The 18,612-nt window shown below is 56.1% G+C and overlaps 1 protein-coding gene across 1 annotated transcript in view; it reads left to right on the top strand.

Moving 5' to 3' along the window:
- Positions 1-18,612, top strand: part of LRFN2 (leucine rich repeat and fibronectin type III domain containing 2) — a 186,079-nt gene that overhangs the window by 163,633 nt on the left and 3,834 nt on the right. The gene's annotated exons all lie outside the window — the stretch shown is intronic.

Raw genomic sequence — 18,612 nt, forward strand, 5'->3', positions numbered from 1 at the left:
CCTGCGATGCCGACTGGCCCCATGTGGGAGATAACTTCCAGACACAAGACACTCCCCCTCCTGTTGTCCCAGAGCCTACACCATGCTGGGTGCTCTCGCTGAGAAGGTTTCCTTATCACAGAGCCCAGATCCCTCTGGCTCCACCCCCTCCCGTCAATTCTGCCTTCCCTCTCTTCAGGAAGAAGCCAAATTCTTCTTCCATAGTGTGGCCATGTAATTTTTGCAGATGACTCTCATGGCTCATCTAATGCTATATATTTTTTCCATATTCAACATCCTCCCTTCCTGCCTTCCTCCATTCTTGCCTTTCACCTTTAGTCATTCAGGAGGTATTTATTTTATGTTTATAATGTCAGGGCGGGGCCACTCAGGGAAGATGGCCCTGAACAGGACACACCTGGCCTCCTGCAGCTCCCATTTCCCGGGGAGGCAGACTTTAAAGGGCTATGTGCTTGACTAGTGAAATGTACTTGACTAGTGAATGATTCAGTACCTGCAGCTGTGATAAGTGGTGTGTGTGTGTGTGTGTGAGAGAGAGAGAGAGAGAGAGAGAGAGAGAGAGAGAGAGAGAGAGAGAGAGAAAGGTCCTGGGGCCTGACCTAGACCAGAAGATCAGGGAAGCCTTCCTGGAGGAGGTGACTCGGGAGGTAGAGAAGGAGCTTATCAGTGGAGAGATGTGAGAGGCGCTGCATGCACAGGGCTGCTATGCTTCTCTCTGGATCAGAAAAGGGTGTGTCCTATGGTGCATCTCCTGGTCGGTGCCTCAGATGTGCCAGGCTTGCCATCCCTCTGCGCGTGTGGGGTCCATCAGTGGACAGTGTGCTGGGTGTGGCCTGGCCAGAGCAAAGTGGCCTGAGGCCGTCCCTCCTGGGCGGAGGGGGCCCTTCAGCTGAAGGCAGCTCAGTCCACTCTGCCATCCCAGGGTTCAAGTCCCGTAAAGACAGTGTGCCTCTAGCAAAGTGGCCCCTTCGCATGGCTCTAAGGCAGCGGTTCTCAACCTGTGGGTCGCGACCCCTTTGGAGGTCGAACGACCCTTTCACAGGGGTCGCCTAAGACCATCGGAAAACACGTATATGATTACATATTGTTTTATGATTAATCACTATGCTTTAATTATGTTCAATCTGTAAAGGGTCGCGGCATTAGGAAGGTTGAGAACCACTGCCCTAAGGCCAGCACGCCCTCCTGCCTCCACTGCTCCCTAGACGGAGTGGCAAGACTGCGTAGCAGCCTAGTGGGCAGGTGGGAGTTATAACTGAACTTAGCGCGTGGATGTCACAACTAACCCGCCTGGGGCCCAGGGCCTTTAGTTCACACTTTCTTCTTTCTTTATTCTTTGTGTGTGTGTGATCTGTCCTATAACATTTTAAAACCTTGTCTCATTTTATACAGGTTTGTATGTTGCAAGTCACTTCCTATCTTTGGCTGAAAGTAAATGGATTATAAATCACAAACCAATGGATGGGAATTAGGTCAAAGAGCCAAGTGAATGCAGGGGGTTTCTCCTACCCTAAGGAGGATGCCGATAAGAGCCAGCCTTTCTGAGAAGTTAGCACGTGTCAGGCTCTACGCTGAGTGGCTGCCATTTATTAACTCATTTAATTCTTTCCGCATCCTGATCAAGAAGATGCAGTTATTATTTTGATTTGGGGGATGAGAAAACTGAGGTGCAAACTGGTTACGTGGCCTGCCCGGGGTGTCCTGCCTGGGATTTGAAGCCAGGCTGGCTGGCTCCAGGGTCAGCACCTTGACACACTGGTCATGTACCTTAGCATCTGAGTACTTCCTGTGCGTTTTCCCAGGGCACCAGCCACACACACACCCTGGGGAGGCAGCTGTTACTCTTAAGACCTCTCTACAGGGTAGGAATCTCTGGGTTTAGGAAGGTGAGTCAGCTACACAAGGCCTCCCAGCTTGGAAGTGGCAGGACCAGATCCCAAACCCAGGCTGGCTGTGCTCCAGAGAGAGCTCTTGACCACTCCTCTTCCTCCCAACATGGAGAGGAGAGAGATGCCGCCTGCCCCTTCCCAGCTGCCTCGTCTATTAAGGAACCCACACGGTCAGCCACTGTCACTCAGAACCCCCGTAAGGACACAGAAGTGGGAACCAGCCCACACAGAAGGGGGAGCAAGAGGAAACAGTGGGTGCGTGGGGAGGGGTCGCAGTGGACAGTGGGAGAACCTCCCGGCAGTGCAGGCAACGTCTGACGAGCAAAACCACGGCTTCTCTGAAAGAGGCAGGCTCGGCTGCCTGCGGGCCTGCGGGACTCCATGGAGGTGGGTGGGCTGACGCGTGTCTTTCATCCCTTCCCCACGCTGAGAAAACTGATGGCCATGCACTGGGCGTTCTAATTTACACACTGCCATTTGAAACCTAGCTGCCCAGCCTCCCCACAGCTGCCTGCTCCAGGGACTGAAATGAAACCTGGGTCATGGGTTCAATCCCAGGGATGGAGTGTGTTCAGGGAAGAGAAGAGAGATGTATGTCTTGGTCTCTGCCCTCACTGAGCCACCATCCCCCAGGGCCACCGTGACCCTCACCGCCCGGCCAGCAGATCCCAGGCCCAACGCCGAGGGGCAGGCAGGTGAGCAGGGCTGGAGGGTGGCACCTGAATCTCTGACAGCCACCGGGCTCCCTGGCTCACGGATGTCCGGTGGAGGGAGCAGCTGATAGATCACAGCTGGGCCATTGACCTTGAGTCTTAAGTAAAGTGAAGAATAAGAGGCCATATTTCTTCCATCAGAGCCCCGGGAGCCATGAAATATTGGAGTGTGAATAAGGACAGCGGCAGATCACTCCCCACTTCTGGGAGCGTGGCTGATCTGTCTTCCGTCCGTCACCTGCTGGGCAGCTGGGATCAGGGTGCTCAGGACGTAGCGAAGGAAGACCCCGGGACTCCCCGGGCCCCCACGTGCTCTCTCTGGAATGGGACAGGAGTCACTGAGATTCACAGGTTCCTAGAATGTAGGCCCTCACCTCAAATGTCGCCCTTTTAGCCTGGCCGGGTGGCTCAGTTGGTTGGAGTGTCCTCCTGGACCTCTACCAAAAGATTGCAGGTTCGGTTCCCAGTCAGGGCACATACTAGGTGAGGGTTTGATCCCTGCTCAGGATGTATAAAGGAGGCAACTAATCGATGTTTCTCTCTCACATCCATATTTCCTTTCTCTCTCTCTCTCTCTCTCTCTCTCTCTCTCTCTCTCCTCCCTCTCCCCCTTCTTCTCTCTAAAGTCAATATAAAACATACTTGGGTGAGGATTTAAAAAATAATAAATAAATAAATAAATATGTCACCCTTTTAATAAGGTTACCCCCGACCACCCCACTTAGAGCTGGGACTGCCCTCCTATGCCTCAGCACGTTCACCCTCTCTCACCCCGTGATGCTTTTCTTTTTGTCCGTAGCGCGCCCCGCTTTTCCACATACTTCATAATTTACTGATGTGGTTCTCATTTGCTGTCCCCCACTCTCCCCACCAAGGTCAGCTCACGGGGCAGGGACTTGCGTCTCATGGTCATTGCTGTGTCCCATACCTAAGGCAGCACTGAGACACAAGAAGGGCTCCATGGAGACTTAGTGGATGAATGGATGAGCCTGGAGAAAACTTAGAATGGACTGATCCCAGCCCCTTACCCAGGAAGAGCAGGGACCCAGATGGGGACAGGACTTGCGCCAGTTCATACAGCCTGTTGGTGTTGGAAGCTGCAGAGCTGGGGGGAGAATCAGGCACTGGAGTCCCAGGCCAGAGCTCAGCCCTGTGCAGTCCAAGCTGCAGTCATCTCAACCCACCCCACCCCCTGCCCCCTAAAGAATATGTTTATCGGTCAGGGTCATGTTCCATTAACTACCTAGAGGATCAGGAAGCTGTGCAGCCCTGGGTGGGGCAGGCTGGGGGCTTGCTTCCCCCTGATTTTTTAAAAATATATATTTATTGATTTCAGGGAGGAAGGGAAAGGGAAAGAGAGATAGAGACATTAATGATGAGAGAGAATGATTGGTGGAGATGGAGCCCACAACCTGGGCATGTGCCTGACCGGGAATCAAACCGTGACCTCCTGGTTCATAGGTCGAGGCTCAACCACTGAGCCACGCTGACTGGGCCTCCTGATTTTTTTTAAAAGTAATACATGTCCTGTTACCAACTTCCTAACCCCAAGGGCATCCAGGAAAATGGGTTCCAGGACTGGGGAGGTCAGGGCATGTTCCTTCCCAGAAACTGAGGGGCTGGGGTGGGAGTGAGGTGAGACGTGTTTATGAGGCACCGCCATCCGCCTGACCGGCCGGTGCTGGGCCTCCCCACGGATCACGCACTGAATCCCCACGCCAGGCTGGGGGGGGGGGGGGGGGGGGGGGGGGCGGGTAGTAACAGCCAACAGTATGGACCTGGGTGCCAGGCACCGTTCTCGGCGCTCTCAGTATTCATTCGCTTAATCTGCCCAGCAACTCGGTGGAGTGGATGGCTTCTATTCTCGTCTCCACGTTAGAAATGTGAAACCAGAGGCAGATATGCTGCAAAATGAGTAAGTGCTGCCATTCTGGGAGCTTGGGACGCATCCGTGAACAGAACAACGTGGAGAACCTCGTCCTGTGGGAAACGGGTGCGGGCCCGATGAGTGAGTAAATTACAGAGGGGTGGGGAGGCAATACGCCCGTGCAAAGAAGACACAGCAGCGGGGGTCAGGCTTGGGGTGGCGGGCAAATGGCAGTTTTACACAGTGGGCTGGGCAGGCCTCACTGAGGGGAGACTTGGCAAAGACTTGAAGGAGGTGAGCTAAGCAGAGCTCTGTGGGGAGGGCATTCGAGGCAGAAGGAACAGCCAAGGCGAGGCCCCAAGCTGGAGTGTGTCTAAGGAGCAGCAAGGGCCAGGGTGGCTGCAGCAGAGAGGGCGAGGGGCAGTCTAGGAGATGGGGCAGGGGGTGGTGGGGCCAGATCACAGCCATGCAGGCCCCTGCAAGGACATTTTCTCCAGCACACGGACTCGTTCAGATGCTCCCCTCATTACAGGGCTTGCATACACTCACAGCCTCCGGCCAACACCCTCCTCTCGGCCTTGCTCACACACCAGGGTTGCTTCTACTCATACTCACACACACTACAGTCACTCACTCTGGCCAATAGGCACACGCTCATACTCACACACACTGGCCAATGGGCACTCACTCATATACACACACACGGAACTCACTCACACGCTGGCCACTGGCTCCTGCTGGGCTTCACCCTCCACCTGCCTGTGTGGGGAGGGACAGGGGCGGTCCTCCTCACCCCTGCTCCCTGTGATTCCGGCATGGCCTCTCCCAGCCCGACCGGGAGCAGAAGAGCAGGCCAGTCCTGAGGCCTCAGATCCACGCCCCCCAGCAAAGTGCTGGAGAGACTCCCAGAAAGCACAGATGCGAGGGTCTGTGATTGATTCACACGTGGTTTACTCACATGGGGTTTACTCACATGTGACTGGCTCACACGATTACGTCCACACTAGGATCCCAGACCCACGTGGCCATCCTGCAGGGCAACTGAGTGCGCGTAGTGGCTCCTCTCTGTGCTGATTGTCCCCACAGGAGCTGGCTGTCCTCGGGCTTGGAGGGGGCTAGGAAAGGGGAAGAGAGTAAAACTGCTATTTTAAGTTATTCTCCGTCAAAACCAGGACAAGGCACCTCCAGGCCAGGCCAGCCTCACCTGCAGCTCCTGGCTAACAAGTAAGTCCCATAGTGAGGCTCCACTTCCTGTGCCTCCCAGACACCCTGAACCCCAAGGTGACCGACCGGTGCCCCCAGGCAGCTCACCTGCCCTGCAGGAGATCTTGCCAGGAGATGGGGGTTGGATGGTGTTAGTGTTCCCTACTAAAAAGATGACGGTAATGATGGATAGATGACCAATAGACAGACAGACAGGCAGGCAGATGATAGGTGATAAAGTAGGTAAACATTCACCGTGTACAGTAAGCCCTCGCTTAACGTTGTCGATGGGTTCTGCAACGAGTGAAATGATGCATAACAATCCAATTTCCCCACAGGCGAGCGGATATAAATAAAGAGTTAAGTCCCTGCAGCACCTCATGAACGTTAGAGCGCGAAGCAGCATTAGAGGAAGCGGCGTTCTGCAATGACCTGCCGTATAGCTGTGACTTATTGGGCCTATGTCGCGTGCCAGGGCTCCGCGGGCATCATTCCTAATCCTCACACGCGTCTGGAAGTTAGGTTTGCAAACTGCTTTTACAAATGAGACTGAATCCCTGGGAAATTGAGTCATGCAGGCGAGACCAGGAACTTGCGCGTCAGGAGTTGAGCCCAGAGCCCAGGTCACTCTGGTGCCAGATCCTGTGTGCTCTGAGGGCTAGGGACCCGCTGCCCCAACTCCCTCAACCCTTTGCTGGCTGTGTCCCCCACCTGCCCTGCTGCTGCACCCCCTTGCTCCTGTCACCCCCGCCTCTGGGTGATGCTTTGGTGGAATTCTCGGATGTCAGAATTGGGCACAGAAGCATGGAGAAGGAAGTGATTGGCCCATGGCCACAGCAAGTCTGGGACAGAGCCAGGCCCAAAGCCTTGTCCCTTCAGCTTGGACCTGAGGATATTTGGAGGGTGGGCACAGCTCTGCTCCGCCGTCCTCCTTCCCTCAGGCTCCAGGGTTGGGATCGGGTCAGAGCCCTGACTTGGTGGGACAGAGCAGCCTCCCCGCTGCCCACCTGAGGCCTCGCACCGAGGTCATTCCTGTCCCCGGTCCAGATTCGTCCCTTCCTGGCCAGCGGCTCGGGGAGGCCCTGGTGTCCAGGGAGGATCCGCAGAAGCACAGCCCAGAGAAGTGCTGAGCGGGCGCCTCCTGACCACTGGCGGGAAGGGCTCTGTCTGCCGGTGAGGTGATGGGCAAGCGCACCAGGCGTCAGCAGGCCACTCCCCGGGAGTCCCACCTCCAGATGCGAGGCATGGAGCAGCCCTCAGGGAAGTGCCCGTCAGTGTCTCAGTCCCTCATTCATGCGTGTGCTGAGTGCCCCGTTATGAAAGATGACAGTTCCCACCTGTGAATGCTTTACCTCCATACTGCGTCCAAGGACACACACTGTGCAGGTTTTCCCACCCAGTCTATGGACTGGGCAGCAGTGTCATCACTCCCATTGGACAGATGAGAGAGCTGAGAATCCAAGAAGGCCATCTCCTTGTTCAAAATGGCTCAGCTGGCCGATGGTGGGCCCGGATTTGAACCTGTTCTTTCAGACACCAAATCAAGCATCATCATGGCTGCTTTCTCTTGCATAAACACGCCGTCGTCACTGAACTCATTACTGAACAAATATCGTATTTCATTTCCCTAAGGATGCCCTGTGGTCGATATTATTAACCCATTCTGCAGGCGAGAAAACTGAGTGAGGCCCAGAGATGCACGGTGACTTACCGACATCGCACAGTCCGTAAGCTTGTGTCACCATGGCACAAATTCAACCCGGGGTTGCCCCCATTCATTTCTTCAAGGCGCTTCTGATTTGACGGAGGAGGGGATTATGACTGCGGGAAAAGGCAGGCCCCCAAAACGCATCCTTGAAATGAGCGAAGACTTCATTTCCTCCTGGCTGGTTTCTTCTATAGGGGTCATCGGTGACTCTACTGTTGTCACTGAAACAAAACCTAGTGCTCTCTCACTGATTGCCAAGCATTGTGCCAAGTGTTTAACACAACTTCCCTCATAATCCTGACAACAGTCCTACACGTAGGTCCTAGAGTTCCTAGTAACTGAGGCAGAGAGGGCTGAGTATTCTGTCCCAGGCCACACAGCTGGTCATGGGCAGAGCAGAATTTGAACCCAGGCCCAGCTGGCACCACGCGGATGCTGCGAACCCCCACGCTTTATTTCCCGCAACCTCTTTGCCCAAACATGTGACTCGTGCCACACTCTGCTCTGGAACTGCCCTGTTCTTCAGTCAAGAGGACAGGCATATGGCCAGGGGCCACCTCCCTGCCTCCTGTCCCTCCCCAGTGCTGCCTCGCAGCCCCAATCTGACAGGCCCAACCCAGCCCATGGGCAGCAGGACCAAGAAGCCCCTGCCGAGGGTGACTGAGCCACAGATGTGTTTCCAGCAGCCTCTGCCCGTCCTGCCCGCCTGGCAGAATTTGCTTTGTGATGAATTTTTTTTTTGCCATTTTGAAAGTTGTGCTAAAATGTACAGAACATAAATTTTACTGTTTTAACCATTTTTAAGTGTGTGTTTCAGTGGCATTAAGTTCATTCACATTGTTGGGCACCATCACCACCATCCATCTCCACGACTTTCTCATCCTCCCAAACTGAAACTCGGTGCCCATTACACACCAACTCCCCTCCCCCTCCCCTGCCCCCTCCTTTCTGTCTCTATGAATATGACCCCCTGGTGCCTTGTATGGTAGTAAGTGGAGACGTACAGTGCATGTCCTTTTGTGTCTGTCTTATGTCACTTCACACAACGTCCTCCAGTTTTCCGAATGCTGTGACGTGCGTCAGAACGCGGCATTATGGGATATGGACGCTCCTGGACTCTGCTTGTGATCCACGTGCAGGGCCCTGTGCTCTCTGTGTTGTTCTCATGTTAGTGTGTGTGCAGCTGGGAGAGCCTGGGAGAGCATTTTGAGGAGGTTGGTGCTGCAGGTGAGTTTGCCCCTGGGTGGCGCCCCCATGGCATTATGGATCTGCTGACTGGGGAGAGCTGTCTGGTTAGGTTCGTCATTGGGTGCAGGGACTTGGGCTCTGTGTGTTCTGGATGCTGCTGGTGGGGAATCTTTATTCTGCATCCTCCTCTGTTTCCAATGACGGGCAGTGTAATTGGTCTGACACCTTCTGCATTTTTCCTGTAAGTGATGAGTTGTTATCGAGCAGGCTTTTCTCAGCTCCCCAAGGAGAGAAATGACAACTCTCATTGTCATCATCATAGTCGTCGGGGCACCAAGTGGGCCTGGGAGGGGAACAGAAGGGGCCGCCGTGTCCACCCCACTATACCTATTTCTCACACTCAGCCCAGGAGGTTGGCACTGCTGTCCCCATTTCACAGGTGAGCAAACTGAGGTTCAGAGAGAGGGAAAATGATCCCGAGGCACGCGGGCCATCAGGGGCAGAATCAGCCTTCAGAGAGATTTGTTTGATTGCAAGGCTTACTCCCTTCCCCTGAGACTTGCCGACCCAGTTCTTGGGGACTGGGAGCTAAAGACAGTTAAATACAGAGAAAAGTTCCACATTCGTAGAAACTTGGATTGGGGGGGGGGGGGAGAGTAAGAGAGAGAGAGAGAGAGCGATGCCTTGGGTGGGGAGCACCCCTGGGTCTCTCCGCCTGCTGTGGTGGAAATGCCACTCAAGGAACAGAATGGTTGCAAATGGCTGGATAGCAACCCCAGGGCGTGTCCATTGACAGCCCGCTCAGTGGAAGCCCAGATGGGATGCAGCTTCCCGCGGGCCTCACCGGAAATGTGATGTCTGCTTGGGGGAATGTGGGGTCTGACTCAGTTCCATGTGCTCAGATCTCCTAAGAAAGGAGGGCCAAAGACACACTGGTGTGTGATGAGAGGAGACACAGGCTGGGAGCTGAGCCTGAGGAACAATGGGGGGGGATACGAGCGGTAACTGGGGAGAAATGAAGGCTCGCAGTGGGGTGAGAGAGCTGCTGCGCGCAATGTGGGAACTACCGACACATGTTAAAGAAAGAAACACCTTGTTCTGGGCGTCCCCATGGGGTTGGGCTGGGGAGTTGGAGGAGGCAGCAGCTGTCACCACCGCCCCATGTGAGCGGGGATTCTGAGCCAGGAGGGGTGTGTGCAGCTGGGGTGGGCTGCCTGGCGTGCCCCTGGAGGCGGGTGGCGTGCTGACAGCCAGAGGAGCCTGTTAGGGAGGGACTGGCGGGCCCTCGCAGCCCAGCGTCCTGTGCTCTGTAAATGGAGGTGGCAGAGAGAATGGAAAGAGCCGTAGACTTCCTGGTGAGTCAGGCAGGGCAGCACCTGGGCTGGGGGAGGCCGGGGCTGCAGCCTTGGCCCAGATACACAGCCAGGTCATAGCCAGCTGCCCTGAGCTGGGCAGGCACCTGTGTGACCGCCTGGCTAGTTAAAATCCTATTTACCCTCACGCCTGCTAGACTCCTGTCTGCTCGTTGGGACGAGGTGACTCCGCACTCACAGTCACTGGCACACACAGCACTCACTGTGGACCAGGCACCGACTGTGAGGGAGGCCCGTCACCTCTTCCCCTTACAGAGAGACCACGTGGCTTGCAAGGTCACACAGCTGGCAAGTGAGTGTTCTGGGCCTTGAACACTGTGCACTGCGGTCAGTGCCAGCACGCACGCTCTGACCTCCTGGCGTTATCCCCTCCATGCAGGAGCCACAGTATTGTCTCAGCCACACAGGGCTGGCCATTTACCAACCCCCTCCCCCACCCCCCACCCCCAAGGCCACCTGATCTGCCACAGCCTGAGGCAGGAGCACAGGCAGTGCCTCTGCAGGCACTTCCTCACCTGTCACCAGGGAATCCTCACTGGGAGGTGAGCGGGGCAGCCTTGGCGGTGTGGCTCCCTGAGGCCTGACTTCCTGTCTACTGTGAGCCAGGGATTCACTAACACTGTTGCCACGTGTCTTCTGAGAGAGACTTCCCAACCCACACGGGGCAGAAAGCCTGTCCTGCTGTGGGGGTGAAGCCGCGATGCCGTCCTGCACAGTCTGGACCAGTGCTGCCCACGTCCCGTGTCTAGCTGGCTCAGGGTTGCCAGCCTCAAGGCCCGAGGCCTGGACCTCCAGGATCAGAGGTGTGTTTCCTTTGGCTCAGGAGAGCCCTCTCCTTCATACAGCACCCTCCCATGAGTGAGCTCCTCTGCAGGCCTGACCTGGGCCTGTGGGAGGGGTGCTGGGCGCTGCCTCCGCATGTCCACGGGCTGAGTGTGGCTCCTCTGCTTGCTGGCGGGGCGAGGCCAGCCCTGGTAGATTTGCCATGAGGATTAAGTTAGTGGATACATGCAGATTACTCAAAGCTGCTTGACATAGTAAGAGTTCGATACATCTTAGCTGTCATCGCAGGAAGATAAATATTTGCAGTCGCCATCAAACAGTTAGCCTAACGCTGAGACCTGCTTCCTGCTAAAACCCGATTCCTCTCCATTCAGTTCAAGGCAGTCCAGTCTGGGGGGACCCCGCTCCGCGCCTGGCAGACCTGGCTTTCAGCACTAGCTCAGCCCCGTTCCAGCATGCACTGGAGCCGGTGAGCCCCCTGCCTTGGCCTCAGTTTCTTCATCTGTAAAGTGGGGTCATTATTCCTACCTCAGAGACAGGGTGCAGAAGCAAAGAGGCCTGTGGGTCAAGCACTCAGCACAGGGGAAGAGCTCAATAAACTGTGTGCAAGGCAGACCGGCCACGTCTGCACGCCTCCTGCAGCCTGAGGGAAGAGCAGGCCCTCCGGGGCTCTCAGGAAAAGGGCAGGCTGGCCAGCCTGGGCCGCGCCTGGGACTAACGAGGCCCTTTCATGTGCCCTGAGATCTCATCCGGTCGAAGAGCTTGGCAGGACTGAGCGTCTTGAAGAGCCAGTAATGAGGGTGCAGAGCCAGCGAAGTCGGGGTGGGGGTGGGTGGAGCTGGACGGGCCTTCTCCAAATTCGGGCCTGGGCAGTGAGCAGCTCTGGTGCGTCCCTGATGGGGAGGGGAGGGGAGGGCCCCTGCAAAGTGGCTGTGCTGGGGCAGCTGAGGGGGTGGGGGCTGAGATGACAGAGGTGGCATTTGCTGACTACGTTTCTTGTGTAGGCATCCATTTCTTCCACGAATACACACTCATCGGCTCCTGTCCGTCACTCACCTCGTGCATCAAACTCTGCAGGTTCCCTGTCTTATCTGCAGGGGCTGTGAGTCAGAAGAGGCTAATGGCTGTGAGCGCATAAAGGCTGAAGCACAACCGAATCGAGTCCTGGTCCTAGGAGCCAGCAGGACACCCGCAGTCAGGAAGCCTTCCTCACTGAGACGCGGGCGCTAGGCTTCCACCCTCTTGGCCTTGTCCTCTGCGTGGTCAGGGGGTCACACGCCTAGGGTGCAGCCAGCAGGGGGCAAGGAGGAGGAGAGGCAGGCGCTCCCTCTCTCTGAAGGCCTGGCCCGAGGTCGCACACACTGCTGCCACCTCATCCACTTGCCAGGAGTCAGCACTTGGGCACCCCGACCTGCAAGGGAGCCTGGGAGTGTGGTCTGAGTGAGCCCAGGAGAGGGGAGAGTGGACTTGGGAGTCAGCTCACAGGCTTCAGGTGGCCACTCCTAGAACCTCTCCTGTTCCCATTCCGGGAGCCCCAACCGCCTTTAATGGTAGCAATTAGGAAGGAGCGGGCTTGGCCTGCAGGTGTCTCTGGAAGAGGTCACAAGGGGAGTCACCTCAGAAGTGTCAGGAGAGGCATGGGAGCCTGGGAGGCGGGGTAGGGGACTGGGTGGGAGAGGGGCAAAGCAGGGACTAGCATTGCCTGGGGTCCGAACCTTCCCAACCATATATAAGTGAACACAACATCCATTTTCTCTCTCTCTCTCTCTCTCTCTCTCTCTCTCTCTCTCTCTCTCTCACACACACACACACACACACACACTCAGCTCTCAGATGATACTTAGACACACAGACATACCACCGCACACTGTGCCACATATACACACATTCATCTACACACCCACACTCACACACCCCACACACCCCCATCACATCCGTAAATGTTGTCAGGAGCCCCTGCAGTGAACTCGGAGTTACAGAAAACCGCCTCTGGAAAACCTCCGCACAGCGGTGCCTGGGAGTCACCGTTAGCCAGCCATCGTGCTGAAATGAGGACATCTTACACGCGCATAGGCCTTCAGGTCTAACACAGCGCTCTTCATTCAGTGCGCAACCGCAGGGTAAATATTTGCTCAGCGGTGACTCCTAGTCAGACATCGTGATTGGCAGTGGAGATACAAGGATGAATAAGGCGCAGAGCGTGGCCTCATGGGAGACACCACATGGACGAGGGCTCCGCCAAAGGCAATGGCTGCGGGAGGAGAGAGCAGGAGCAGGTCTGGGCGGGGTCAGGCCTTGAAGGAGGGATGAGGTCACCAGGTGGAGGAGAGATCAGAGGTCTCCAGGAAGAGGGGCTGCTCCTGCAAAGGCTCCAGAGATGGTTTGGGGAGTGAGGAGAGATTCAGAGAGGGCGTCAGCCTGCTTCCTAAGGCCTCCAGCTTAGGCCGCGATGGGCTGCTGCTGACAGGAAGTGACGCCAGTCTTTTCCCAGAGTGTGGGGAGAAGAGGATAAATTAACAGGTAGCAGAGTCTCCTTTTTCTTTTAATCCTCACCCAAGGATATTTTTCCCATTGATTTTCACACAGAGTAGAAGGGAGGGAAGGGGGGGTGGGTGCAGAGGGAGAGGAGACACATTGATTGGCCGCCTCCCTCACATGCCCCAACTGAGGGTGGGGATCAAACCCACAACGGAAGTACATGCTTTGACTGGAATCAAACCCCAGACCCTTAGCTCTGAGGCCGATGCTCTAACCACTGAGCGACCTGGCTAGGGCAATAGGTAGAATATTCTTGTCCTGTAACGTTTATCTCCTGTGTCACCCAGGATGCAGTCGGGATAAAAGGACCCCCTACATCTAAGAGGGGACTCAGTGCGGGGGTTGGATTGTATGGGGGATGGAATTGCTGAGGGGTCAGCCAGGGGGACAGTGAGGCACTGAGGACATCACTGCAGCCCAAAGCCACTAACACCCACCACTCCCGCCGAGGATGGAGGGACATGGAGGAGATGGTGTGACCAGAGCCTGAGCTCCAAATCCATTTGGAAGGAGGGAGAACCCCGGAAACTGGGATCACAGAGCAGTTTCAGGAGCCAGCAGGGAACCCCCCCGCCCCCCCCCCCTTCCTACCCTCCTCCAGTCTTCCTCCTAGAGTTCCACTGGCCAACTCTATCTGGAAGCCTGAGGGCAAAGGAGCCTGGGCAAAGGCAAGGGGGCCTGGGAAATGTAGTTCCTTATCAGGCGGATGGGGCAGGCCAAAGGAAGCCGGGTCTGAGAGCAAGCAGTAGAATGGCCAGGATGCTGTGATTTCTTCTTAAACCTCTGGTATCAGCTGTAGATCTCATCTGTAGATGTGTTTGCTAGTGTTAAATCGAATGGAGAAATGCCAAATGAACATTAATGGCGGGGGGGGGGGGGGGGAGGGAAGCCACTCAGAAGCAGCCTCTTACGCCCCTGTTGTTTTCCCTGGGCAAGTCTTGGGGTTGCAGTTTTAAATTGTGTTTTAGAGCGTGTGAGCTTAATTAAATTTAACACATCGGAGCAACTCAACTTAAAATAGCAATTCATGGTTTCCGAGAACAGAAATGTCACCCGTTTGTGTGACGGGAAGGGGCCTCTCGTGATTTGAGTCTGTGACAGCGGTGGTGCCAGAAATCATCGCTTGCCTCTCTGTCCACTCCCCTCCTCCACCCTGCTGGGTGCCCTGGGAGGCTGACTAGTGTGCAGCCATGAACTCTGGCTTCTGGCTGGGTTCAGCCCTGGGGACAGGAGCAGAGGAGTGGGCGGAGGGAAGAGGGTGGGGCCAGGGTACTCTTGGTCTGGTTCCCATGCTCTGAGGTTGCCCCTGGCTGCCCCTGCCCCTGGTCTAAATTCCCCAGTGTGTCCTGACAGGGGTGATTCTCCCCCAGACGACATGGAGCAGTGCCTGGACACACCTCTGGTTGTCACAACTGGAGATGCTACTGGCCTCCTGTGGGGCGGGGCCGGGATGCTGAGACATTCTCCAGTGCACAGGACAGCCAGCCGCCAAGACCAAGAATCACTCAGCTGAGGTACCAATCGTGCCCCGGCCGAGAAACGCTGCCCAGAGAGGTGCTGCTCCAGCTGCTCACAGCGAAGGGCTGGAGCTGCCTCCCCCATCCAGGGCAGACTGGTGCTCTTGTAGGAAATAATAGAAATAAACTACCAGGGAAAGGGGTTGTGCACTTGGCTGTCACCATCAGTGCCAACTTGCGGTGACCCTTCCCCAGTGCTTACTCTCCATTTCTGTCCTGTCTGTTCATGAACCAGGAAATAACAGCTCATGGACCAGCATCTGGCTGTGGGCTGCACTGAGTAGAATGGGGCTGCATGATTCTCTCTCTTTTCTGGGTTGGGTGACCTCCCCTGGTATGCTTGGGCTAGAGAGGGTAACAGCTTGGCTGCTGCCAACCATGAGTTATTGCACATTCCCTCGTGGTCCCCCACCCCCACCCACCCCTTGGTAATGAGTCCTCTTGTGAGTAAAGTCTTAGCATCGCTCTGGGAGTGGGTTTCCTGCCCTGAAAAGCCTGACCGATCTGCAATGTTTCCCTAAAGAATGTGGTGGGAAGCCAGGTGTGGGCGCTCATCTCCGGGGCTTGGGCTGTGCCTTTGAGGTCATGGGCAGCCCTTGGAGGGGGTCTCCGTGGGCGAGGGGCACGGCCAGAGGTGGCGAAGCTGGCTGGGAGGCTGCTGCATTCATCCAGACCAGAGACGTGAGGCCTGAGCCAAAGTGTGAGTGTGGAGAAGCCCAGAGGGGGACTGCCAGCCAGGGGGCCGGGGGGATGTGGGTGGGAAGGAAGGTTGATCCAGGATCCAGACCTGGCCTGGGATTCAGTGGTTGGTCCAGTGGGGCCCATGAGGGGGTGGACAAGACCCCATGGGCAGGAGATGAGTTGCGGTCGGTCCTGGAGTCTGAGTAGTGCCCGTTTCACACGGCTCTCTCGTGCAGTGCGTTCTTTCTGCTGCCTGGAGGAGGGAGTGGTCTTGCTTCTAGGTGTGTGGGCTCTGAGATCTAGTGGATCCAGAGCTGCCCTCAGCTGCACCAGGGCCCCCAGAGAGTGAGAGCTGCTGAGCTCCCTCCTCCCCTAAATGGGAACGAGTCCCTCCTCAGGGTTGTCAGGAGAGGAAAGCATGTAAACTTCAGAGCACAAGGTTAGCACGTGGCGCCTGTCATCACTGGTTAGTGCCCTTATTGGTGAAGGCAAACATGACTGCCAGAGGCTGTAGTGAGCCACCTGGCTGCCACTCTCCTGTAAGCAAGCGTGAGCGTGCATGCGCGCGCACACACACACACACACGAACCAGGAGCAGCTTTCTTCTTAGGCCAATTCTTGTGTGAGGCTTTTCCAAGCCTGACCCTTCACCTGGGTGCCAAGGGTCAGCCCTCTCACACCAGCATTGGTGGCACAGCCCAGCTGCGCTCCATCACAGCTTGCTTTCCCTAACTGGGAGGCAGGGGGGAGAGAGGCCAGGCAGAGCCCCTCGCAGTCACAGGTAGAGAACAGGCAGAGAACAGGGCGGTGGCTGCCTGGCACAGCAGTCGGGACCAGAGGTGCTGGGGGCAGGCTGCCTGCCCAGATCCCAGCTCTGCCACTTACTGGAGTGCCACTAGGCAGACGCGTAGCCTTTCTGTCCAGGTTCTATATCTGTAAAAGGGAGAGGATAGTAACAGGACGACCTCCCCAACAACTGTAGGGAGGATGAAATGAGTATCAATCCTCTTAAAGGTCTCAGACAATTGCCTGGCACGGAGTCAGGCCTCAGTGTTAATTACTCCTCTTCATTAGTATTGGTATTGGTATTAGTATTAGAAATGATATTGCTATTGGTGCTGGTGTTGGTATTAGTATTGGTATTGCTATTGCTATTAGCATTAGTATTAGTATTGATATTAGAATTGGTATTGGTATTGGTGTTGGTATTAGTATTGGTATTGCTATTGCTATTAGCATTAGTATTAGTATTGATATTAGAATTGGTATTGGTATTGGTGTTGGTATTAGTATTGGTATTAGTAGTAGCAGTAGTATCAGGCCCTGCTTCCTAAGAGAAGATGGTTTAAACAGTGAGATGATTTCTGGGCCCGCGGATCACCTCCTGGGTCCTGAGGTTGTTGTGAACAATAAATGCAACAGAATGTGGAAACCTTGTCACATAATGGGTTCAATAAACACCTGGCCCATCCCCATCCCCAAGGGACCTGCTCTCACATTGCTCGTGCCCAATGAGGGGCAGAGTGCGGTGACTCAGTGGACAAGAGCCAGGCTGCCTGGGCTTGAGCGCCAGCTCTGCCAGTTATGTTGCTTCCTGACCCCAGAGTCGGTTCCGTCTGCAGGAGGAGGAGCCCATCAGGGGCCACCTCAGGAAGTTGCTGCGGGACTCAGTGAAATGGCGGGCACAGGGCACTGACAGCCTGGCCCCCAGCCACCCTGGGCCTTTGCCCCTGTTCTGGGTGTGGTGGCTCCCGCCTCTCTAACTTGCAACATGACCCCGAGGGGAAGGAAGTGGGCCCGTAGCACTGGCCACAGAGGGCTCCTGCGGCTCTGCCCAGAGATTGCCCGAAAGCCCGAGACCTGCTGGTGGAGGAGTGTGAGGCACAGGGGCCGCTGAACGCTGATCCAGGGAAGGAGGTGGCTGACAGGCCGCAAGCAGATGGCTTTCAGAGACGAGGAACAATGTCCATGGCTGTCCTGTGGTGAGGAGCAAGCCCAGACTGTGGAACTACTAGCTGGTGTTCAAGTCCCAACTGCCCCACCCTACCCGCTCAGCTGTGTGACCTCGGGCAAGACACAGCCTCTCTGAATCTCGGCCGTTCCGCTTCCCTGACATGAGAGCACAGGGTTCCCCAATGTCCCAGGCTCAGGCTGTGGATCCTGCCCCTTTTGCCCCTAGCTCTGCAGCTATGGGCTCAGGGTGAGGGGGGGACGAAGGGCTCTCCATTTGGTGTCCCCAGCAGAGCAGCTGGGCAGGTGAGGAGGGAGGCAGAGCTTCCAGGCTGTGCTGACGGGATGTCAATACCTGCCTGTCAGCTCCCCTCCCCGATGCGGGCTTCCCTGGTGGAAGTTCTTAGCCCTGGAATTTCATAGTTGAGGTCTCAATTAAGCTGCCTGGCTCTGGGTTTGAGGAGTTGACGGCTGCTGATGGAGCCCTTGAATAGCAGAGGCAGGAGAACGGAGGGCCCCTGGAAGCAGGGGGCTCTGTGAAGGCTGTAGAGGGGGACAAGGCACCCTCGGCTGAGGGCAATGTGTATTCCTGCAGGAGGGTTTATGGGTAACAGCATCCTCTCTGGAAACAGCACAGGTGTGATACCTGAACGAGGGCTCAGCGATCAGGGTTGGCGTCCAGGTAGGACCGGCCCAGGTTACCGTAGAGGGTCCCACTGTGGGGAGACCGCTGCTCCATCAGACCCTCCCCTAAGGTGGAGGGGCCCTTGGAGGCCTCCCCGGCCAGAGCACCTCTTTCTGCAGGTCTCGTCAGATGCCCCCGGCCAGCTGTGGCTGTGCTGGAGAACCGTCCTTCCTTCTGGGAAGGAGAATCACCCTCTAGTCTTCAACATTGCCCGGCTCCCACTTTGTCCCGCACACCTTCCCCTCCCCAGGCATGACGGCCATCTGGCCTGAGGTCAGGGCCTTGTCTGTGGTTCAGGGACCCCTGAGTACAGCTCAGGACCCCGAGAGGAGGCTTTGTCAATGTTGATGAGCCTCCAAGGACAGGACAAGGGGGGATCAAGCTTCAGGTGGCCTGGCCCAGGGCCTGACTCTCACTCCTTCCCCTTCCCAGGAGCCTCGGGGATATTTGCAGCAGACATGGCAGAAGCCGGGCTGGGGCAGGAGGCAGGAGGGAGGGTCCCTTTGTTTAATTTCTG

Source organism: Myotis myotis, unplaced genomic scaffold (genome assembly GCF_014108235.1).
Source record: "Myotis myotis isolate mMyoMyo1 unplaced genomic scaffold, mMyoMyo1.p scaffold_m19_p_7, whole genome shotgun sequence".
Classification (NCBI taxonomy): Eukaryota; Metazoa; Chordata; class Mammalia; order Chiroptera; family Vespertilionidae; genus Myotis; species Myotis myotis.